General features: G+C 33.5%; 1 protein-coding gene and 3 long non-coding RNA genes across 5 annotated transcripts in view; 2 read left to right on the top strand and 2 right to left on the bottom strand.

Moving 5' to 3' along the window:
* LOC127725256 (activating signal cointegrator 1 complex subunit 3-like) overlaps nt 1-26321 on the top strand; it is a 245930-nt gene that overhangs the window by 46788 nt on the left and 172821 nt on the right. The gene's annotated exons all lie outside the window — the stretch shown is intronic.
* On the bottom strand, nt 9030-19280 carry LOC127725265 (uncharacterized). The gene is made up of 3 exons (XR_007992886.1): nt 19175-19280; nt 15315-15463; nt 9030-9267 (listed from the first exon to the last, which is right to left on the bottom strand). It is a non-coding gene; the product is annotated as an uncharacterized LOC127725265 (long non-coding RNA).
* Nucleotides 13031-14771, bottom strand: LOC127725267 (uncharacterized). Its single transcript, XR_007992888.1, has 2 exons — nt 14149-14771; nt 13031-13986 (listed from the first exon to the last, which is right to left on the bottom strand). It is a non-coding gene; the product is annotated as an uncharacterized LOC127725267 (long non-coding RNA).
* LOC127725271 (uncharacterized) lies at nt 20140-22183 on the top strand. The gene is made up of 2 exons (XR_007992892.1): nt 20140-20422; nt 20993-22183. It is a non-coding gene; the product is annotated as an uncharacterized LOC127725271 (long non-coding RNA).

The raw sequence follows: 26321 nt of genomic DNA, 5'->3' as shown, positions 1-26321 counted from the left end.
TTCCCTCCCCCTTTTGTGTCATATAGAACCAAATATATAACTGGGAATAACTGTATGTAAAGCATTTGTCACTGCACGAATTTTGATAACAGATTATTATCTTTCGTTCGCCTGAACTTATGAATTGTCAATTCGCTGTAAACTTCTAGTGTAGTGTAAAATAATTTTATGAAATTTATGAGTGATACAGTCAGTTATATTTACACATCAGACTTAACACCCTGTAAGAAACATCTTGTACAAGTTATTTGATCCCAAGCAAGTCATAAATAATACAGTGGATGATCCTTCTGTAGTGATGGCTAGATGTTGTGGCATTACCATGTTTACTATTTCCTTGGTATTGTAGGTGGTCAGGAGATGACCAGTATCATTCAGTATGTGTAGTGCCACAATAACATTGTCCATTGGTGTTGTTACTAATGAGGATGGAGAGAATTCTTTTCTGTTACTGTAGTACATTTTAGGATATCCTCTATAGATACTAATGACATCTGTGTTTCTGAAAACTAACACTTTGTTTTCATATTTACCTGTCACAAAAATATTCCCATTAGTGGTACTGGTTATAGACGTTATAACTTCAGAGAACATTTCTTGATAGTTTTTATCCTCTCCATATCTTGTAAGATGGTTACCATCTGCATCCATAGTAACAACACATTTCAATCCACCAACTATGACCCTGCCATCTTTGGTCACATGCACGGTTTTTAAATCACATTGTTTTACAAAGAATGGAGAATCTATCACTTTTGTAGATCCAACCTTGATCTGCTTTAGTGTTGGTTTCCCTGTAGCTATTAGGATGTCATTATTAGGAGTTGCAGCTACATTACATACTGTCATATTAAAACTGGATATGATCTTCACTTTATCTCCTACAAGTTTTACATTCTGAAGGGCTGTATGTGATGCAAACAGATGGAAACCTTCCTCCTCTTCTCCATCACCAATCCAGATGGAATTATCATAGGATACTGCCAAAAAAGTTTTGAAACCCAGTTTAGTCTCATACTCCTTCACATCTGAAATTTTTACTTGTTGGATTGTTGTTATGTCAATAATTTGATGACCTTGAAAGCATGGTCTTGGCGTCCACACCTGTCACACATCAGTAAAACACATTCATTACACCTCCATTTAACTTTAGTATTATCACATCTCTGACATCTGATAGGAAGTTGTGCTTGATGGACAGGCTGTACAGGACACTGCGCTTGAGGTAAGGATAGTGATTGTCCCATGATCTGAAAATATGTTATCAAAGTTATATTTGAGCTTTTATTGCCCCCGCCGTAGCCGTGGGGGCATTAAGTTTTACCCTTGTCCATCTGTACGTACGTCCCAAAATTGGTTTCCTTTCTCTAACTTGAGTTTGCCTCAACTAAATATTATGCATACCTATTTCAAATGAGGATGTACACATATTTCAAACCATTATGGGCTCTTTAAAGATACTGTCTGTTAACTGTCAGGGTCTGGGTGATTTATCTAAAAGGAGGGATGTATTTAGTTTTTAAAGGCAGTGCTTTAATGCCTTTCTAGTTGCCGGGTTAATCCTTCCTTCCGCGATATCCAACTTATCTACGTGGGGGGTCATTAGGCTCCAAGTAGATCCGGAAATGTTGAATTCTCTCCTCTTCTTATTGTGATATAAAATGTTTTTTGTTTCATTTCATTTACATTGGGAAATAGAGAAACGATCATTGTGTTTTGTTAGTTTTAAAAACTTTTGATATATTTGTATTTTGTATTATAAGCAGTCAACCGATTGACAAACTAGAATTATTTGAATTCCGTGTGGAAAGAGCTCGGGTTAATTTCGAGTGTTATCTGCAATCTAGATGTTTATAAATCATTTCAGTCGTTGATATAATAATTAAGAGTCGACTGAACATTAATTATATTATAAATTTTAAGCGCATTTCTGTTTATGCACGTGAACCCGTCTAACGTTATTGTTATTTCGCAGTTATATAAAGTAGCAAATTATCGTTCCTGAATAGGTGGCGCCGTGGTAGGTATCGGGTCCGTTCGCGCCTAGGTTGGTTCCCTCCGTAAAATATCCAGTATGCCTTCGGAATATACAAATATTAACGGTCGGTATGAGCTAATGATGGCCTTGAACTTGAGCGTTTCGGTTCCCGGTTTGTCGAACGTCCACATACGGTACCAGTTGAAAATGGCGTTAAACGTCAGACTGAAGTCGGATCTTGATTGAAACAAAATTAACATAAAATAAAATATACCAAACTCATTGATTCTTGGGTAAATAACAGGGGGAAACATGCTTATAAACAACAAAGAAAAATAGATTGTCGACTGTTTTTCTCATTCCATATTGCATATCCATGAACCATGAATTGTACGGGCTTATCATAAGGCGAATCGCCGATGATATATAGGGCTTGGGGATACAACATTAGGCTGTTGTTTGATATAAACGAGTAGGTGGCTAGTTTCCTAAATCGCTGTTATTTTGAAAGTCTCGCTTTTATTTCTTAGATGACACATTCCACGTTTCCACGTTTTACACCCCCCCCCCCCCCCCCCCCCCAAAAAAAAAAAAAATTATCCCACATCCCCACTTTTTATTTACCCTATCCCATATACCAAAAATTGTTTTGTGATTTGAATATTTAAATGGTGCTGATTCATATTTTTACAGAAGGGTAGTGTCAAAATAGTCTGTTCCTAGTATTGAAATAAGTAAAAAATCTCTGCGCCCCTTTTATTAGTTTTAACTGGTGTATTGTAGGTTTCTTAGTCCCAGAAATTATGAAGCCTATTCTTGTTTTGAAGCATCCTACCTAGACAATTATAAAGTACATGTAATTTTTTCAACTTCCAAACCTTATTACAGTGCATTATTTTTATGCCCCATTTATGGGCATTATCTTTTTCGGTCTGTGCGTCCGTTCATTCGTCCTTTCGTTCGTTCGTTTGTTCGTTTGTTCGTTTGTCCGTCCCTCCGTCTGTCCCGCTTCAGGTAAAAGTTTTTCAGGTTAAAGTTTTTGGTCAAGGTAGTTTTTGATGAAGTTGAAGTCCAATCAACATGAAACTTAGTACACAAGTTCCCTATGATCTGATCTTTTTTATCCTAATTTCACAGTCCACTGAACATAGAAAATGATAGTGCGAGTGGGGCATCCGTGTACTATGGACACATTCTTGTTATTATTTGATTTTATGTATGCTTATCAAAAATGATCTTGATCCCTTTTGTCTTTCCTTTCACCATCTTAAGTTGGAAAGATATAAAGGTGAAGCTAGATCATTATTTTCTTAATATAGGGTTGTTTGTCACATACTGTTTCTAAAGTTTGCATCAATGACCAAATTATCAGAAAATAATCAATTAAGCCATTGCTATTTATTGGCTTCCCACTGTTGGACTCGCTATGGCAAAATTGGGATGCCCCTACTCACCATGACCAACAATATTGAGTCCATTGTTTGCCTATAAAATTCTTAATGAGTACCAAATGTTACATTCAGTTTTTACTTTTACTGCACATTAACCAATATGAATTATTTAATATACATGATTGGGGACTGTGTTTTAAGCTAACAGTTACCTTTGTAGCTATTACACCCAAGTTTTGTCCTGATACTCTTGGCATTAACAATAATTGTTATTGAAGTTATGTGCATTAAACCAGAGATGAATTTATGAATAGGAAATCAATTGCAACTAGTTAAGTTTAAAATGACTTGGGTCCAATGGCCCTTTCATCACGGCTGCAATATTGTCTCATTGCCATAGATTAGCAAATAACGGCGGTTTTCACCTCATTCCTCTTTTAATCACCTTTCTAATATATCATCAACAATTTCACCTTTAAATAAATCATCAAAAATTATTATTGTTTTTCCTTGTTCTATTTAGAAATCATCCCATTGGTAGCTGCACATGTACTGTGCATTTTTTTTGGTGTTTGTTCTAGTATTATGACACATGGTGTAGATCTGCGAAAGAGGAGTTGTGTGTGCGAACATAAAACCTTAGATTTGTGAAAAATGCTTGTTTTTTGCCCCTTTTTTGGCCCCTAATTCCTAATATTTTGAGGCAATTACCCCCAAAATCAATCCCAGCATTCCCTGTGTGATATGGAACCTTGTGGTACAATTTCAGAGAGATCCATACACTTGAACACAAGTTATTGTCTGGAAACTAGAAAAATGCTTATTTTTGGCCCCTTTTTGGCCCATTATTCCTAAACGTTTAGGGCAATTACCCCCAAACTCAAACCCAGCTTTCCCTTTGTGATATGGAACCTTGTTGTACAATTTCATAAAGATCCATACACTTACACACAAGTTATTGTCCTGAAACTAGAAAAATGCTTGTTTTTTGCCCCTTTTTGGCCCCTAATACCTAAAATTTTTAAGCAATTACCCCCAAAATCAATCCCAGCCTTCCCTTTGTGGTATGGTACCTTGCAGTACAATTACAGAGAGATCCATACACTTGAACACAAGTTATTGTCTGAAAACTAGAAAAATGCTTATTTTTGGCCCCTTATTCCTCAACATTTTGGGCAATTACCCCCAATCTCAATTCCAGCTTTCCCTTTGTGATATAGAACCTTGTAGTACAATTTCAGAAAGATCCATACACTTACACACAAGTTATTGTCATGAAACTAGAAAAATGCTTGTTTTTTGCCTTTTTTGGCCCCTAATTTCTAAAATTTTGAGGCAATTACCCCCAAAATCAATCCCAGCATTCCCTTTGTGATATGGAACCTTGTGGTACAATGTCAGAGAGATCCATACACTAACACACAAGTTATGTCTGGAAGTTACAAAAATGCTTATTTTTTGCCCCTTTTTAGCCCCAAATTCCTAAACGTTTAGAGCAATAACCCCCAAACTCAAACCCAGCTTTCCCTTTGTGATATGGAACCTTGTTGTACAATTTCATAAAGATCCAAACACTTACACACAAGTTATTGTCCTGAAACTAGAAAAATGCTTGTTTTTTTGCCCCCTAATTCCTAAAATTAAGCAATTACCCCCAAAATCAATCCAAGCCTTCCCATTGTGGTATTGTACCTTGCAGTACAATTTCAGAGAGATCCATACACTTGAACACAAGTTATTGTCTTGAAACTAGAAAAATGCTTATTTTTGGCCCCATTTGGCCCCTTTTTCCTAAACATTTTGGGCAATTACCCCCAATCTCAATTCCAGCTTTCCCTTTGTGATATGGAACCTTGTAGTACAATTTCAGAAAGATCCATACACTTACACACAAGTTATTGTCATGAAACTAGAAAAATGCTTGTTTTTGCCTTTTTTGGCCCCTTATTCCAAAAATTTTGAGGCAATTACCCCCAAAATCAATCCCAGCATTCCCTTTGTGATATGGAACCTTGTGGTACAATCTCAGAGAGATCCATACACTAACACACAAGTTATGACTGGAAGTTACAAAAATGCTTATTTTTGGCCTTTTTGGTCCCTAATTCCTTAACTGTTGGTACCATAACCCCCAAAATCAATCCTAACCTTCCTTTTGTGGTATTGAACCTTGGGGTAAAATTTCATAGTGATCCATTCACTTAAACTAAAGTTAGAGTGCGAAAACCAATGTGTCTTCGGACGACAACGACACCAACGTCATACCAATATACGACCACAAAATATTTTTTGCGGTCGTTTAAAAATTTTACTATAAAGGGCAATAACTCCTTAAGGGGTCAATTGAAAATTTTGGTCATATTGACTTATTTGTAGATCGTACTTTGCTGAACATTATTGCTGTTTACAGTTTATCTCTATCTATAATAATACTTAAGATAATAACCAATAAAATGCTCCGCTGGGCGCAGCTTGATACGACCGCAGAGGTCGAACCCTGAACAGTTGGGGCAAGTATGGACACAACATTCAAGTTTGATACAGCTCTGAATTTGGATTGTGATTAAATATTTGACACATCATAGGTTTCTGACACAGAATGAATGTGGTCTAAGAACTTAAATTTTTTTAAATTACCTATTATGGTCCAATATCCAAAATCTAAATACATGGTTAGATTCAGCATATCAAAGAATCCAAAGAATTCAATTTTTGATGAAATCAAACAAAGTTTAATTTTGGACCCTTTTGACCTCAATGTGGACCAATTTGATAACGGGGCCCAAGAATCAAAATACATGGTTAGATTCAGCATATCAAAGAACCCAATATATTAAATTTTTATTGAAATCAAACAAAGTTTAATTTTGAACCCCAACTTGGACCAACTTGAAAACTGGGCCCATAATCAAAAATCTAAACACATGTTTAGATTCAGCATATCAGAGAACCCCAAGAATTCAATTTTTGTTAAAATCAAACTAAGTTTAATTTTGGACCCTTTGGACCTTAATGTAGACCAATTTGAAAACAGGAACCAGAATTAAAAGTCTAAATACACGGTTAGATTTGGCATATCAAAGAACACCAATAATTCAATTTTTGATGAAATAAAACAAAGTTTAATTTTGGACCCTTTTGACCTCAATATGAACCAATTTGATAGCGGGGCCCACAAATAAAAACTCTAAATACATGGTTAGATTCAGCATATCAAAGAACCCCATATATTCAATTTTTTTTTAAATCAAACAAAGTTTAATTTTGGACCCCAATTTGGACCAACTTGAAAACTGGGCCCCGAAATCAAAAATCTAAATACATGTTTAGATTCAGCATATCAAAGAACCCCATATATTCAATTTTTGGTAAAATCAAACTAAGTTTAATTTTGGACCCTTTGGACCTTAATGTAGACCAATTTGAAAACTGGACCAAAAATTAAAAATCCAAATACACGGTCAGATTTGGCATAAAAAATAAATAAATGTGGTCAAAGATTTTACAAATCTAATGCGCCATACTGTGCAATTAAAGATTAATTCTTGAAATTTTTCAATATTTGAAATTTGAAAAAAAAATATTTGAAGAATAATTCTTTTTAATTTCTGAAATATGAAATGAGAAAAAATTGACCCCCCCCACAATTTCTTTTTAACCCCCCCCCCCCCCCCTTTTTCCCCCAAAAAATTCTTTTCCTCAAGATATGGTCATAATCTCAATTCAAATTTCCAATGGAATTTGCAACCATAATTATCCATTTAAATTTACCATAGTGCTAACTTAATCTATTCTATAATAGAATTTAAAATATGGTGTCAAATCTTTCATATGTATTTTTTTGTAAAAAAAGATGCAACATTTGCAGATATTTTTATTGGTCTTTCTTTATAAATATGCATTTCTTCAAACATAATTTAAAAGCAGTGTAAGAGAAGTAATCAAAACGTTGTATGTGGATTACCTCCCTTACACTGTTTTAAATTGTCTTGATTGTTCATTAACCATTACTTTATACATAATTTAAAAGCAGTGTAAGGGAGATAATTCAAATGATGTTTTTGATTTATCTCCCTTACACTGCTTTAAATTATGTTTTGTACTAAAGAAATTGTCCATATAAAAATGCTTGTTTTTTGCCCCTTTTTTTGCCCCTAATTCCTAAAATTTTGAGGCAATTACCCCCAAAATCAATCCCAGCATTCCCTTTGTGATATGGAACCTTGTGGTACAATGTCAGAGAGATCCATACACTAACACACAAGTTATGTCTGGAAGTTACAAAAATGCTTATTTTTGGCCCCTAATTCCTTAACTGTTGGTACCATAACCCCCAAAATCAATCACAACCTTCCTTTTGTGGTATTGAACCTTAAGGTAAAATTTCATAGAGATCCATTCACTTAAACTAAAGTTAGAGTGCGAAAACTAATGTGTCTTCGGACAACGACGACGCCAACGTCATACCAATATACGATCGCAAAATTTTTTTGCGGTCGTATAAAAACTGCAAAATTTCCTTAAAATTACCAATATTCAGAGGCAGCAACCCAACGGGTTGTCTGATTCGTCTAAAAATTTCAGGGCAGATAGATCATAACCTGCTGATCATTTTGACCCATGTCAGATTTGCTCTAAATGCTTTAGTTTCAGAGATATAAGCGAAAGACTGCATTTTACCAATATGTTCTATTTTTAGCCATGTCTGCCATCTTGGTTGGCAGGCGGGGTCATAGGACACATTTTTTAAACTAGATACCCCAATGATGATGGTGGCCAAGTTTGGTTAAATTTTGCCAAGTAGTTTCAGAGGAGAAGATTTTTGTAAAAGTAAAAGACAACGGACGCCAAGTGATGAGAAAAGCTCACTTGGCTCTTCGAGCCAGGTGAGCTAAAATGCTTGTTTTTGACAGAGGGACAAAGACAACAACATAATTTGCAGTTGTATAAAACTAAAAAATTTCAAGCAGTCAAGGACAATGGACACATAAAAGACAGATTGATTGATGATTGTTGGTTCCTTAATGTCCAGTGGCAAATATTTCATGCATATTCAGGACTACATGAAAGACAGAAACTACGTAACATAAAGTATTTGTGTATAATGTATGAAGCATCAAAGTCATCTACCCACAGAATATAAAGCTAAATGCAAATAGTTTCAGCAGTTACTGGATTGTAATCCCTTTGACTTGCATTCGCAGGCGAGACAAAAAAATAAGTCTTTATGGTAAATTTTACCCCAAATTATCACAGAAATCAATATTTAACACTGGGAACCAATTTTGAAAAGCATATCATAACTCGTATATCAAATTTTGTGAAAACGTTTTCTCAAAATTTGTGATGTTTTTACAAATACCAAGTTTTCTACCACTTTTTCCCAAATTTTACATAAAACACAAGGGACCTTCCTTTTATATTTATTTCCATTTAGCACATTTATTTTTTAAATTAGTTGAGACAATCTTGACTTATTGTATGACATAGAAGTATTGACAGACAGACAAACAGAGAGACTACTGTATTGGGCTCATGTCAACTACTGGGCCCTAATAATCAACATTTATTGTCACAATAGATATACAATCAATTTATGACAAAATAAGTTGTAAAGTAGAGGCAATAATCTCTTTTTGGGCAGCAATAAACTCAGTAAATAGATATGAAAATTTAATTCTCAATTTCATCATTTTTTAGAAAAAATAACATATTTGATCCCAGTGTTACAGTTCACATTTTGACAAAATCCAGCTATATATCTGCAAATAACAATTGCACAAATCCTGACACCTCAAGTTGTATTGTCTATCTTCATGTTCCTTCTTTTTGTTCATTACTTGACATCTCTCATTACATCTTGGTAGTCAAACCATCAATTCACTAGTTTATACGTTCCTGAAAGAAAAAGCACATATTATTGTATAAGTAAATGTCTTAATGCTGACTTGTGAATCATGATGCAAGTTTCATCATTTGGCAGAGCTAAAATTGCATATTTCATAGTATTTTCTGACTTGTGAATATACAAGTTTTATCCACTTGGAGTACATTTGGCAGAGCTTAATGTACAATGTAAAATAATTTAATATAAAACTTTATCCCAAAATGTTAATAAACTGCTTTGCAGAGCACAGCTGGATACGACCCCAGAGGTCCAACCCTGAACAGTTGGGGCAAAAATGGACACAATATTCAAGCTTGATACAGGTCTGAATTTGGATTGTAATTAAATATTTGACACATTATAGGTTTCTGACACAGAATAAATGTAGTCAAAGAACTTGAAATTGGTTGTATGATTTGTATATATATTCAATTGAAGATTTATTGCTGTTGTGCAATACACTATTCTGTTGCGCAATACTTAGTAAATCTGTTTTCAGACTATATACAAAGAATTAGCAAAATAAATTGTGACCCCAATTTTTTTCTTTGGAAAATTGACAATTTCTTAAATCTTGAGGGAAAAAAAATTGAATCCCCCAAAATTTTTTTTTTACACCCCCCTTCTACTTGTGGTATTGAACCTTTTGGCACAATTTCAGAGCAATCAAAATACTTATACACAAGTTATTGTCCTCAAACTAGAAAAATGCTTGTTTAGGCCCCTATTTCCTTAACAGTTGGGACCATCACCCCCAAAAACAATCTCAACCTTCCTCTTGTGGTATTGAACCTTTTGGTTATATTTCATAATTTAGATCCATACACTTAAACTAAAGTTATTGTCTGGAATCCAAATGTATGATTTGAATTTATCTTTGAAGTTATTGGATACTACACATGTAATGTACCCTATGGATATCTGTTGAAGATTTTTGTCATTGGGTTGCTGTCTCATTGGCATATACCCACATCTCTTTTTATTCATATGTATAAAAAAATTTGTAGTACAATATGTAGGAAGTGTAACCGAACCTCAAAATTTTCAAAACATGATGACATGTAACATAAATGCATTTCTGTTCATAAATATAATAAATCTATTATGAATTATTACTTTATATATATATATATATATATATACATGATCTATATTTATATATATATATATTAGTCAGGGGAATTACTGAAATGAGTGATCTTAAATCACTGATTCAAGTACATTTTTAACATTTTGTCCAGAAATGTTGGAAGTAAGAGTTGTCTTTCTTTAATAATTACCTATTTAAGTATTATAAATAAATAACTAGACTAAGCATGCATGCTAAGTGATTTAATTTTGTTGTAGCTTTAAATATATAATACTAATGATCCAGGGACTAATTATGTTGCTAAAATTATCAGAACCAACATCTGTGTTCATAAGATGACTGGCTATGTCAGGTGATGACCCTGTACTGAATCTAGGATGACATGAAAATCACTTGTTTAAGTGGATACCTGTAGACTATTTTCTTCCAAAAAAATCACTTCTTTAAGTATTATCATTTTGATTACCCCCACTAATTTCAACACCCATGAACAGTGAAATTTTGATCGAGAACAATAAAATTTTATTACAATTATACATGTAATCGCTAAAACCTTGAAATATACAGGAAAAATACTCCCACTGGCACTGTTTGGAAAAATCTGTTAAGAATTTGATATTTCATTATGTTAAATTATAAGCCTTCATTATAACTTTTTTTCAACAAATATAGAATTTACAGCTGAATGATTGCATCAAAGGCATAAACCTTGCTACTTAAAACATGCAAAAGGTTCATTTTTTTTTCAATTTTACAAATAATAAGATATAATCTAAGGGGACGACCATTTGATTTTCTGGGGGGGGGGGGGGGGGGGGGGGCCAGGAGGATTTTGAAAATAAATAACTCAGCCTTGATAATAACAAAAATGAATGGTTTGTTCTGTGTTAGTTTGAAAATAAATAACCTGACTTACAATGTATTGAAAATAAATAACTCAGCATGTCTTTTAAGCCATTTTATAAATGCTATTCTAAAGTATGAGATGGCACCAGATTCTTCCAAAATTCATCTTTTTTCAATTTTTTTCGGGAAAACTTCCCAAATCTTTTAATAATACAATGTATAAATATCATGAATATTAATGTACTTGAAATGTCTGAAAATGGGTTTCATTTAACTTGAGGTATATTGTCTCAAGAACACTTACCCCACTTTTATTACAGGGACGTAACTACATTGAGGCAAATGCCTCATGTTGGAAATTTTAAAAACAAAAGCTTGTCTTCATATCAGATTGTTTTCACGGCGAGTGTCTTGCAAGAAGCAAGGTCTGTTCACTCTCTGACGTAGCCCCCGTTTTTCAGGATCAATGTTTCTCATTTATTTTTAGTTTTCAGTGTTAGTTGTCTATTGTTTGTCGCTTCGGGTTTTATCTGTTCCCGGATTTGTCTTTTGTTCATTGATTGCCCTTATTTATTCTCTTAGTGTTGCATCCCATCGGTAATATAGTAATTTTTGTTTTAAATCTAAATTTTATTAATTTGAAGGACTTTTTATCTAATTTTACGAACTACTCTAAATTGTATCCCAGTAAGGAACTACATCAAGTTTTAATTGAAATGTGTTATAAAAACTTACTTGACATAGTTATATCAATGATAATCAGCCCCCTCTTAACTTAATTTGAAAAAAAACCCACATAATTGACAGGAATAAAAGATTTTCTGCAAGCAGAAACACAAAAAAAAAAAGAAAAAAAAACCAGCAGCCACATACTTTACTATGTGAATTACATTTTAGCTTTATCCTACATATTAGTCTTTTGATGTTGTACCTAAAAACTAAAAGTCTTACACTGAATCTATATATTTTGCTTTGAGACCAAAATATTGTTGAAAAAGTAAAGAACGCAGAACTTGCGTTTCAGATTAAGAAAGGGTCTGGGAAACGCTCAGAATGCAGTATTTTGTATCATTTTTTCTATAGTTTCTTGCGGCCACCCAAACCCTTTGCCGAAATTTTTTTCGCCTCGCTCCGCTCGGCAAATTTCTTGGTCATTATTTTTAAAGAAAACTATAGTTACAGCAAAATTTATACATTGTACGTATGCAATGTATGCAGTTTGGAATTCAGAAGATTCACTTCCAGAGGATGATGATTAACTCTGATTATATGGTGGTACATAATGACTTGACTATACATGTAATATATATTTAAGAATAAATAAAATGCTCCGCTGGGGCGCAGCTTGATACGACCGCAGAGGTCGAACCCTGAACAGTTGGGGCAAGTATGGACACAACATTCAAGCTTGATACAGCACTGAATTTGGATTGTAATTAAATATTTGACACAGCATAGGTTTCTGACACAGAATGAAAGTGGTCTAAGAACTTAAAAATTTTCAATTTACCTATTCATACATGTGATGGACTGTGAAACTCAGATCAGGAGATTGGGAAATTTTGGTCAGGAGATTAGGACTCAGATCAGGAGGTTTTTAATCGACATTAATTTTGTTGTAAATGTAACCGTGTGCTGTAAAAATGGTCTTTTAAAGTGTGTTTTCTTCAACTTTCCATCCAATTTATTATGTTTATAGTACCCTTGTACTTATAAAGTTTCTCCATCTTTATATTCTACATGTTCAATCTAACATTGTAATTTTCCAGTATGTTCTTTAAATTTTTTACTTCATATTCTATAAAACAATTATTGCAACCAGAACATTTGTTTAGCTATTTGCAAATAGTTTTTATTTTTTTTTTTTCTCTTGCATATAGTTTTTATTTGCAAACTCAGAAAATCATTTTATCTGTAAAATTAGGGTCATAGTTATTATATAAATTTCAATTTAAGCCTTGAAAGGAAGTCTAGAATCCTCAAATAATTTTCAAATTATTATTTTTTTATTTGTCCTAAGACATTTAAAATCATTTAATAACCATCCTTTTATGATTATTTGTTCAATTTATATTTTATTTATATTCTTTTAAAAATTTTCATTATTAAAAGGAAAGTAACTTAAAACAGGATAAATCAAGGGAAGTAACCCAATAAATACACAGTTTTTGTTACACAACGGCAGTTAGCCTGAGGTAAAAATCGTTGATTACCTGTATGTTTGACACCCAAGCTGACAAGTGAAGCCATATAATTATGCATGTTAATTGATTTACAGGTAAAATATAACTTCAGGTAATGTCAGTTACACCAGATGCCTGAGATGATATGTTGGGCAGAAATTTTTCATTCATGAAAAATTTCATACACGGGATTTTTTCCTCTTCAACGGGAGGTCGGGAGGAGACCCCTGAAAACGGGATTATTGTACTCCCGTCGGGAGGTTCACATGTATGCCTATTCAAACATATCATTATTATTTGCTTTTATATATAAATCAGAAATAACCAATTTAAAATGGAAAATGTTAAAGAAAAAAAATGAAAAAAAAATCCCCCCCCCAATTTTTTGAACCCCCTTATGATTCATCACCCCCAAACTCAATCCCAGCTTTCCCTTTGTGGTATGGTACCTTGCAGTACAATTTCAGAGAGATTCATACACTTGAACACAAGTTATTGTCTGGAAACTAGAAAAATGCTTGTTTTTTGGCCCCTTTTTGGCCCCAAATTCCTAAACGTTTAGGGCAATTACCCCCAAACTCAATTCCAGCTTTCCCTTTGTGATATGGAACCTTGCAGTACAATTTCATAAAGATCCATACACTTACACACAAGTTATTGTCCTGAAACTAGAAAAATGCATGTTTTTTTTGCCCTTTTATGGCCCCTAATTACTAAAATTTTGAGGGAAAACCCCCAAAATCAATCCCAGCCTTCCCTTTGTGATATGGAACCTTGTAGTACAATTTCATAAAGATCCATACACTTACAAACAAGTTATTGTCATGAAACTAGAAAAATGCTTGTTTTTTGCCCCTTTTTGGCCCCTAATTCCTAAAATTTGGAGGAAATTACCCCAAAAATCAATCCCAGTATTCCCTTTGTGATATGGAACCTTGTAGTACAATTTCATAAAGATCCATACACTTACAAACAAGATATTGTCATGAAACTAGAAAAATGCTTGTTTTTTGCCCCTTTTTGGCCCCCAATTCCTAAAATTTGGAGGCAATCACCCCCAAAATCAATCCCAGCATTCCCTTTGTGATATGGAACCTTGTGGTACAATGTCAGAGAGATCCATACACTTACACACAAGTTATGTCTGGAAGTTACAAAAATGCTTATTTTTGGCCCCTTTTGGCCCCTAATTCCTTAACTGTTAGTACCATAACCCCCAAAATCAATCCCCACCTTCCTTTTGTGGTATTGAACCTTATGGTAAAATTTCATTGAGATCCATTCACTTAAACTAAAGTTAGAGTGCGAAAACTAATGTGTATTCGGACGACGACGACGACGCCAACGTCATACCAATATACGACCACAAAAATTTTTTTGCGTTCGTATAAAAAATGAATTTAAAAATTGTGTGTTTTCAAATATTATATTAAAATATAATTGTGAAAATAAATAATCAGTCCCTTGTTTTAATGAAAATGAAAAATCATGCTTCAACAGTGCAGAAAATGAATAATCTGTCCTTTAATTTCACAAAAATAAATAACCGATCCAAAACAAATCCTCCTGGCCCCCCCCCCAGAATATCAAATGGTTGTCCCCTAAACTTGTATGTTTAAAATTTTGGTAAAACTACAAAATCAAAGAATTTTTAATTTGCTACTTTAATGAGTGATTTATAAATAACCTATTTCAATAATTCCCCTGACTGTATATATATTATAGACTTTATAGTAACAATGTTGCAATTTTTTATGATTAAACTGAACATGTTAATGAACCATTGGCTGTTGCCTGTAGTCCAAATAAAAAATTCAATAAAAAAAATCCCATAAACTAATTAAGATACAAATATACATGTACATAAATTTTGAAAATTACTATCAAAAGTGTAAACACATATATATATAATATCCCATTTAGTTTTATTTAAAATTACCTCAGGAAATAGTTTCTGGTGTTTTCTCTCATTATAAGGTATACAATGTAGATCTAGCTGAAATGTGTCAGACCTTTTTAATAAGAACCGGTCCTAATGTTCTAGTGAGGAACCTTGGCCCTCTCATGTCAAATACTGGTAGACAATTTCTGAAAGACAATTCAACAATAAACATTGATTTCAAAAAGTTCAGATAAGACTAATTAAAAGTGAGGTAACTAAATAGCTCTTTAATCCAAATAAATTTTAGATCTAAGGAAGTTAAATTACATGAAATATCAACAGTAACAATTTTCAGACCTGCCAATTTTTCTCAAGATCTGATATCAATACACATCTTGAACCAATTTTATTCAATGGCTTACAGGAACATAAGATACTGATTAAATTTAAAACACTTTCAAATTTCTTATCAACTGCTTTAACTTGATAAATCACATTTCCCACATTAATTAATAAAAGAAAATTTAATATAAGTTTGGATTTACAAAAGGAACTATATGCAAGTGTATATCTAAAATAATGAAGTTGTTCGCCCAACCTTTTCTTAATTTAAGGACAAATAACATATCAAAAGTTGACAATGATGATTAAAATGGTGTATAAAGTTTCTGCAAGTCATAGAAACACATCATAATATACAAAATGTATCATTCATTTGACATTATTATTGTGATATCCAGTGCCAAGTGTTTCATAAATATTCAGTAAACAAATTTCAAATAATTCTTATAGTTAGGCATGTATGGGTTTTGCTCATTGTTGAAGGCTGTACAGTGACATATAGCTGTTTATTTCTGTGTCATTTGGTTTCTTGTGGAGATTTGTCTCAATGGAAATCATACCACATCTTCTGTTGTTTTACAAAAATAAAAGGCCAGATATTTAAATGTCACAGGAAAATGTTTACATGTTCCATAGGGGAACATATTTTGCCTTGCAAAAGTCTGTGCTTAAGCCACTAGCCCAATATCAGAGTCTGGTAAAAATTGATAAAAATTTAGTGAAATTATTTTTAGGGTCTTGCATGTATGTCAGAAGGAAAAATGTTAAAATTTCTTGAACAGACTGCAATGGGCATTCAGCCTGAGAACCCTAAATAAAACTGTTCAATGGGTATATTAACTTGCTGCAATACTTTTTTCCAAACATATGGAATTTATCGTCCCAACTTCCACTTGATGTAGCTGTGCATGCCTCTATTTAAATGACTTTATCCCCCCTTTTTGGGGGGGGGGGGGGGGAGGATTGTTCCTAACATAGAGAAACTGGGACCAAGATACACAAAGGTCTTCTGTTGTGGACGTGTTTTGAGGATCACTGCCTCAAAATGCTATTTTGTACGACTTTTTGAGCCCCCCTGGCAAGGGAGTTTCAGTTCCCCTTGAGTTTCACATCAGGCCAAAATAAATTAATAGTGTGTTTCCTATTTCACCTCCAAAAAAAATAGGTAGGGTAGGTAGGTAAAACATTTTATTTTATGAAAACATTTTATTTTTTTTTTCTATTGAAGGGTCGACAGCAGAAAAAAGTTCCAAATCAAATAGTTTGATGTGCGGGCTTCTTTGATATTTAGAATAGTAATTATATCTACAGCTTTTTTAATTTTCTGTTTTTGTTCTGCTTCAGAAATATGAAAATAAACTTTAATGAAAATTTTATGCATTTCATTGGTTGTAAAAGGAAAAGTGTATGTTCTTCCCAATTAATTATCTTAAATAAAAAATGGCAGTGAAAAATCTGGCATGGTATGTTATTATGTTGGGCCTCGTTGAACCTAAAAATGTAAATGTCACACAGGGTTTACATGTGGAAGCAGATAAGTACCCCTTGAAAACACTGTGAACCGATGCTAAGCAGCAGTTAATTATGATTTTTTGAGGGTTAATACTCTGCCCTTGCACCCTCTTTATTTGATATACAGATGTGGTTGATGTTTGACAGAATGTGATGTTGATTGAAGATTGGGTGGTTCTGACAATATTAAAATTCCAGGTTTTGAGAATAGTGAGAATGTGAAATCTTTGTCTTATTAATGAGGGTAGTAATGCCCTTTACCGTCAGGCGTCAAACAGTCATTTTCGGCTACCGTTAGCGTCAAATTGGTTAAAATTTTACCTTAATTCGTCAAAATATCCTTATCGTGATTCGTCAGAGCAATGATTTGTATACTATACAAATCCTTGGTCAGAGGTTTCAAATAATTATCATTACTGTTATTTTTGGAAAAAAATTTACGTGATTCCTCAAAATCAGTCGATTTTTTTACCGTCTAAAAGAAAGTGTACATTTTATCTATTTTTTATCGTTATTCTGTTTACGTATATTTGTTCTGCCTAACAGAAGTTCCACTGAAAACCGAAGTTTGTTATAAACAATGTCATAATATCTGTTCCTGTTGGAACAAATATTCTATACCATTCATTCCGTTAGGAACATATACTGTACTATTTATTCCAGAACACTTTTTCCATTTGGAACTTCTATTATGAAGGAACTTCTATTTCGTGGCAATTCGTCATGAAGGTACCCCAATTACGACCCTCATTAATCTACTGGTCAAATAAATTGCAGATGTAATTATGACATGATTTTTTTCCCTTTTCTTGTATAAATTGTTATGGGACCAGCCAGAGAAATAAAAAAGAATAAAAGTAGACATGGTAAAGTAGACATGGTGCTGGGGCAGATTTATTTATAAATGAATATGAATCATACACCATGTCTGCCTACTGGGGAAAGCTTCTCAAGTTTCATCTTTCTCGTTCCACATTGTCTGTCCCCTGGCCATCATAAACTAAAAAGCATTGTCTGTCCCCTGGCCATCATAAACTAAAAAGCATTAACAGCCGTTTATGTTGCGTCCTGAGCACAATTCTGTACAACATTCGTAAGAGCATGCTTTACAACAAAATCTGGATTGATTTTAGCAGTAAATTTGAACTTATTTTACTATAAAATTGTTAGTCAATTTACCGACAGATACAGTCTGTCCAAACTGAAACGATTCTGACTTTTGGTCCAAAGAAGTACAGGTACAAGACGAGATTTTGTTAATATATGTATATATACTGAATACTCTATTCGTTATATATACAAATATTTAAAAAATCTCGCTTGTACCTGTTCAAAGAAGTTGACTGTTGAGCAAAGTGCGTCAACTTCGTATTTTTTTCGTCTATAGGTCCATCATGATGTTCTTCAAAAAGATTTATCATATCGTTATTATCCGGAATCGATGTCATTATATTTTGCGTCAATGTGAACACATTTCGCATATTTGACAGCTAATACGCTACACGTTTTCCGAAAAGCTATGCTTGTTTATTTAAAATCTTGGTCCTTGAAACGCTTTACTTATCCATATTAGTCGTTATTATCAAACGCTTTGAAGATCAATAGTATTCTAAACAAATAATCGGATCCGGACAGATTGAAAAATCCGGATTTTGAATTTTTATTTTTATTTTTGTCAATAAAATGTTTAGGGTCGGCGTCGGAAACGGAGGTAGGGTCGGGAAACCGGAAACACACCATTTATTTATTTTGGCCTCATAAAAACACAACTTGTACAAACCTATCTTCGGGAAAATAGAGTAAATTACTTTACTTTTATCTTAAATACCGACAACAAACGAGCAGCATGTTTATTGTTCACTTTAACAGCTTGCTAAGTTGCTTTTTCAATTGTTTTGGCTAGAGTTGTGAGTTTGACACAAAAACAAGGGCTTAGCGGCCACTTCAAAAGCCTGCCCATTTGTGGGCGATTAAGTGTCGTCCATAAAATTTATGCCACAAGAGTCGGGCGAGTTTCGGTTATCTAACTTTCAATTTGGGCAACTTGAAATTACTCTACTCACCTGTACCGTGGCTTTCTGTGACACAATACCATCTTCGAAGCGGCGTAGAGGAACAACAATGCCTAACTGCGCATGCTCGAGATCGTTCATTTCAAAAAGTAAAATTAGCCCATACCGGACGGTATTGTCAAGAATTTCAATAACGGCCGGGTACCAGTCTAGTTCGCGCCCAATACACGTTCGCACCCTACACGTTCGCACCCCACACGTTCGCCCCCTGGGTCCGTTCGCACCCTTTTTTTTAATTCAAAAACCCGATGAATTATAAGATGTTTTTTAAGATGTTTATCTCAAAATAAAGAAAAATTCGGCAATTTTTTAATTTTTTAAATGAAATATTGTTTTAAATTGATTTGATGATTAATTATTATATGTTAATTATGTATGATTACTGTTAATTATATGGTGTTTACACAGCTAAACTTGATGTAAATTCTGCATGTAGTTATATTAGCATGTATTTTACTTGGTATGAGTAAAAACAATTAAGATTCAAAATGTTATTGTTGTTGAGTTTAAAGCGGTTTGGTATCTTAACATTTAAATAATATTCAACACAAAAAACCTTTTTAGAAAGTCACTTAATTTTGAAACAATGAAAAAAAAAAAATATAGCAATACACTAACCAAAACACGATTAAAAAGATATTCAACACAAAAAACGTCACTTTATTTTGCATGTTTTAAAACAATTAATGAAAAAAAACTTATTTATAGCAATACAATAACCAAAACACGATTAAAAAATTATTCAACACAAAAATCGTTTTTAGAAAGTCACTTCATTTTAAAACAATGAACAAAAAAAATATTTATAGCAATAAACTAACCAAAATACGATTGAAAAATTATTTAAGACAAAATCAACAAAAAGGGTGCGAACGTGTAGGGTGCGAACGGACCCGGGGTGCGAACGTGAAAGGGGGCGAACGTGAATGGGCGCGAACGGACCCGGATTCGCCGTGGTAGCCGATCCTATTCCTCAACTTCCGGTTTCTGCACTGTGCAACTATTTCAGTTACATTTTAAATTAACGATGCCAAGTACTTGTTGTTGTGTACCTGGATGTCATTTAAGAGAAGGACATGCATTTCCAAATGACTTAAAAAGAAGGAAAAGTTGGATCAACGCCATGGCCAAAACGCAGATTGGACGAGAACACGATTTCATCGTGGAGTCCATCTCAATCAGCTGTTGTTTGCAAGGCACATTTTACTGAAAAAGACTACGTGCAGGAAACTATTCATGGTAAAACTCTATTTTCTTTTTGAAATATATAGTTATATATGTAATCGCCATGCGAATAAACCAAAGCCTGTTTACAACCGCAATTATCGTTTTAGAATAAAAGGGGGTGGTTAATTCAAGACGTCATAATTTTTTGGATTACGATTCAATGTGATCTGTTTGAGATTTTTTGGTGATTGCTACAGTTATAATGATTTCTTACAAGAGGTATATCATACTGAGAATTATTTTAGCACTAATTATGCTCATGTAGTTATGACAGGAATGCATAAGCTATGCCTCATAGACTTTCTTGAAAAATATCAATGACAATGTTAACAGGAACAAAACAATGACATGCTCTCATCAATATTATAGTTATTTAGGTACAAACAATGTACGTTTGTTGCATAAGTCTCTCATTGTTTGTCCTTTGGATTTACATAACATACATTGAATCAGGCAAACATAGTTTTATCCAGATTGTAATAAATAAATCTAGTTAATATTTCGCCAGGTATTACAAAGTATACATTGCTAATGGAAGTTCATTTAATTATCAAAAAACTAATGTTTTATAATCTTTTTCAGGGCTAAAACCCACCATACAGAGACCTAAGTCTACTGCCATTCCCAGCCTATTTTCCTGGACCAAGCAAGAGACTGAATCGTCCGCAGAAAGAAAAATCAGGGCAGTTTCCTGTGAAAACAAAAGAACTAAACTTGATGAATATTGTAGTAGAAATCTAGAGGAAAGTTTTGATTGTAAAGTTGATTTTCCTGAAGAAGTCATTCATACTGCAGAAAGGATTTATGACTGTCCACCACCAACTGCTGAGCTAATGTTGAGCTTCAAAGATGGAATTAGCAAACACCATCAATGTCTATATTTTCAGCAGAGAATTTTGAAATGAAGACACGTGACACAGCCATGCATTTTTATACCAGTTTAGAGTTGTATACTAAATTTTTATTTGTTTTGACCACACTTGGTCCAACAGCACATTGTTCGAGATACATATATTTTCAAATTGATAGGGTGTCAGTTGAAAATCAGTTTTTTTATGACTTTGATGAAATTGAGGCATTATACAACCAACTTTGAACTTTCTAGATTCTAGATTGAATCTAGTGTTAGGAATATTGTGTATATAAATGGATTGTTTTTATGCCTAAACAGTGGTGTGAGGCTAACACTTGGCCATCTAGTGGTTAAGTCAGGCATTTTTCGCCATCCAACTTCAAATTAAAGTTTCCTACGACTTGGATTATTATTGACAGCACAGAATATCCTGTGATAAAACTAAAGCTCCTAGAGCTCAGGCAACCTTTTCATCATATAAAAACAGAAACACTGAAAATACTTGTATGTTCGACGCCTGGTGGTTTAGTCAACTATGTCTCTACTGCATATGTTGGTTCTACCAGTGACTATGAAATAGTTGAAAGATGTAGAATACAAAATGTAGTTCAGTTATGTGATCCAGGTGACAGTGTGATGGCAGACAAAGGTTTAAATGTGCAAGATTTGTTTGCTAACTTTTTTCAAAAAAAGAAACAGAATTAGTTCCAAAACTCTTATACGGGATAGAAAAGTCTCCAATTAACATGTGCACATAGAGCTAATTATTGGACTTGGCAAAACATACAAAATTCTAACAAATCCTATGAATGGAACTGAAACAAAACTTTCATCTGAAATAACATTTAGTTGTTTTATGTTGTGTAATTTTAAAACTTGTATTGTGCCAAAGGATGCAGAAATAAAAGTGACGCAATGAATTTTGTTCTGATATATATATATTTATAATTACATGCACATGTAAATTGTAATGCCTATAAAAATAAGGAGATGTGGTATGATATTCAGTGAGTTTATCGAACTAAAGTGCATAAGAAATGGGTTTAAGCAGTTACAGGTGTTACTGTCACCGTACAATCTCCAACAATGAGAAAAACTTGTACCGTGTAAAAAATTTGAGAGATCTTACCACTAAGTTTTGTTTTCTTACCTTGACTTTGGTGAATTGTTTATATCTGTTGATGTAAATATAAAAAAGAAGATGTGGTATGATTGCCAATGAGATAACTCTCACAAGAGACCAAATGACACAGAAATTAACAGCTATAGGTCACAGTATGGCCTTCAACAATGAGCAAAGCCCATACCACATAGTCAGCTATAAAAGGCCCGAAATGACAATGTAAAACAATTCAAACAAGAAAACTAACGGCCTAATTTATGTACACAAAATGAACGAATATAACAAATATGCAACACATAAACAAACGACAACCACTGAATTACAGGCTCCTGACTTGGGACAGGCACATACATGTACATACAGAATGTGTCGGGGTTAAACATGTTAGCGGGATCCCAACCTTCCCCCTAACCTGGGACAGTGGTGTAACAGTACAATATAAGAACGAACTATAAAAATCACTTGAAAGAGGCTTAACTCATCAGATGGATAAATACAAATACAAGTGGATGTGGTCGGGTAGTTGTACATCCAAACAAGAAAAAGACAGAAAGTACAGATCTGAGAGTACTTGCAGTTACTGACAGCTAGTTCAAAGCCACTAACAACTGATATAAAAATCTTGCATCTAAGACTAAATTATCAATCCGTAAGCTCCCTTTAGAATTTTATAAATTTTAGATTTTACATTTCTGAGTTGTGGTGTTTTATTGGGATTTTCCAGTTTTTGTCGAGCCTGCGACTTTTGTCGCAGAAAGCTCGACATAGGGATAGTGATGTGGCGGCGGCGTTAGCTTACTTCTTAAAAGCTTTATATTTTAGAAGGTGGAAGACCTGGATGCTTCATACTTTGTATATGGATGCCTCATGTTACGAAGTTTCCGTCAGCCACATGTCCAATGTCCTTGACCTCATTTTCATAGTTCAGTGACTACTTGAAAAAAAAGTTAACATTTTTTGTAATGTTAAATTCGCTCTTATTATAAGTAGTAGGATAACTATGTTTGGTATGTGCCACCTTGCAAGGTCCTCATGCCCGTCAGACAGTTTTCACTTGACCTCGACCTCATTTCATGGATCAGTGAACAAGGTTAAGTTTTGGTGGTCAAGTCCATATCTCAGATACTATTAGCAATAGGTCAAGTATATTCGGTGTATGGAAGGACTGTAAAGTGTACATGTCCAACATGCAGGTGTCATCTGACCTTGACCTCATTTTCATGGTTCAGTAGTTATAGTTAAGTTTTTGTGTTTTGGTCTGTTTTTCTTATACTGTATGCAATAGATCTACTATATTTGGTGTATGGAATGATTGTAAGATGTACATGTCTAGCTGGCAGGTGTCATTTGACCGTGACCTCATTTTCATGGTTCAGTGGTCAAAGTTAAGATTTTGAGTTTTGGTCTTTTTTTCTAATACTATATGCAATAGGTCAACTATATTTGGTGTATGGAAATATTTTATGATCTTTATGTCAGTCGCGCAGGTTTTATTTGACCTTGACCTCATTTTCACAGTTCATTGCTCTGTTAAGTTTTTATATGCCCGTTTACGGGACGTATTATGGTATACCGTTGTCCGTCTGTCAGTCCGTCGTCAACATGTCGGACATTAACTCAAAAATGCTTTTACCAATTTGCATAAAACTTTGGTGAATTGTTTATATCTATTGACGTGAGCTCCCTTTCATTTTTTATAAAATTTAGATTTTACATTTCCGAGTTATGGGGTTTTATTCATTAAAAAAAAGGGGGATTTTCCAGTTTTCGGACAATAAGTCAAGAATGCTTTCACCAACTTGCAAGAAATTGTGGTGAATTGTTTATATCTATTGACATGAGCTCCCTTTCGATTTTTATAAATTTTAGATTTTACGTTTCCGAGTTACAGGGTTTTATTCATAAAAAAAGGGGGGATTTTCCAGTTTTCGGACAAAAACTCTAAAATGCTTACAGCAATTCTTATGAAACTTTGGTGAATTGTTTGTATGTATTGATGTAAGCTCCCTTTAGAATTTTATAAATTTTACATTTTACATTTCTGAGTTATGGGGTTTTATTCATTAAAAAAAGGGGTGATTTTCCAGTTTTCGAACAATAACTCAAATATGCTGTCACCAATTCTCATGAAACTTTGGTGAATTGTTTATATCTATTGTTGTAAGCTCCCTTTTTATTTTCATAAATTTCTAATATGACATTGAGAATTAATTGAACTTTATTTGTTTATAGTCTGACAACAGGTTTACTAAGTATTGCACAACAGCAAGAAATCTTTAATTGCATATTCAATTCATATAACCAATTTCAAGATCTTTGACTACATTTATTCAGAAACCTATAATATGTCAAATATTTAATTACAATCCAAATTCAGACCTGAATCAAGCTTGAATATTGTGTCCATTTTTGCCCCAACTGTTCAGGGTTGGACCTCTGCGGGCGTATCTAGTTGTGTTTTGGTCTGTTTTTCTTAAACTATAAGCAATAGGTCAACTATATTTGTTGTATGGAAGAATTGTTAGCTGTACATGCCTGCCTGGCATGGTTCATCTGACCTTGACCTCATTTTCATGGTTCATTGGTCAATGTTTAGTTTTCTTGGTTAATGTTAAGTTTATGTGACAGTTGTAATAAAGCTTTATATTAAAGACTATCAACATAATATCAGTGATTAGTAAAGAAGGCGAGACATTTCAGCATGTGCACTGTTGTTGGACAACAACTCAAAAATGCTTTAAGCAGTTCGCATGAAACTTGGGTGAATTATTTATAGCTATTGATGTAATCTCCCTATAGATTTTCATAAATTTCAAATATGACATTGAGAAGAAATTGAACTTTATTCTTTATAGTCTGGCAACAGATTTATTAAGTATTGCGCAACAGCACAGTTTATTGCACAACAGCAAGAAATCTTTAATTGAATATAAATTCAATTCATATAACCGATTTCAAGTTCTTTGACAACATTTATTCAGAAACTATAATATGTAAAATATTTAATTACAATCCAAATACAGACCTGTATCAAGCTTGAATATTGTGTCCATTTTTGCCCCAACTGTTCAGGGTTGGACCTCTGCGGTGTATCCAGCTGCACTCAGCGAATCAGTTTATTTCTTAATTAAGAACTCCTTTTTTCATTCATAAATTACTTTAAACTTGGAAATATAATTTTGCTTGGAGTTATAGTTTCTAAAAAAGTATTGTCATTGAAAGAGTTGACATGTTGCAATGTACATTTATTCTACATAGTTCTATGGTACCAAATCAAAAGTTTATATAAAAGAAAGAAGTCAAAGGTTTCCCATCACAGTTTAGTTACATACATTTTTTTTGTACCTGAGGTCGTTGAATATAGATCATTATATAAATAAGGAGATGTGTTATGATTGCCAATGAAACAACTATCATCCATACTTACCAGTAACAAACCACATTTGCAGAGTTGAATAAAATACAGTTGATAACATTTACTTATTTCTAAAAAGAAAATGCCTAACTATTTTAAACAGTATTTGAATATCAATTATATGGTCATTTTTATAAACTTCCTGTTACAAAACTTTGAATTTTCCGAAAAACTAAGGATTTTCTTATCCAAGGAATAGATTACCTTAGCCGTATTTGGCACAATTTTTTGGAATTTTGGGTCCTCAATGCTCTTCAACTTTGTACTTGTTTGGCTTTATAACTATTTTGATCTGAGCGACAGTGATGAGTCTTATGTAGACGAAACGCGAGTCTGGCGTATTAAATTATAATCCTGGTACCTTTGATAACTAATTTGACTATAAACATAGATAAAAAAGGTACAAACTGGATATAATGCACAAGTTCATAAACAAGTGAGAACAAACGCCTTCATATAGTGCTCAGAATATGACATTCATAAAACTTGTTCAATATCATTAGAGAACTCTAAATCTTAA

The sequence above is a fragment of the Mytilus californianus genome, unplaced genomic scaffold (genome assembly GCF_021869535.1).
Source record: "Mytilus californianus isolate M0D057914Y unplaced genomic scaffold, xbMytCali1.0.p SCAF_15, whole genome shotgun sequence".
Lineage (NCBI taxonomy): Eukaryota > Metazoa > Mollusca > Bivalvia > Mytilida > Mytilidae > Mytilus > Mytilus californianus.
The sequence above is the reverse complement of the archived record's forward strand: the minus strand, read 5'-3'. Positions and strand labels throughout refer to the sequence as shown.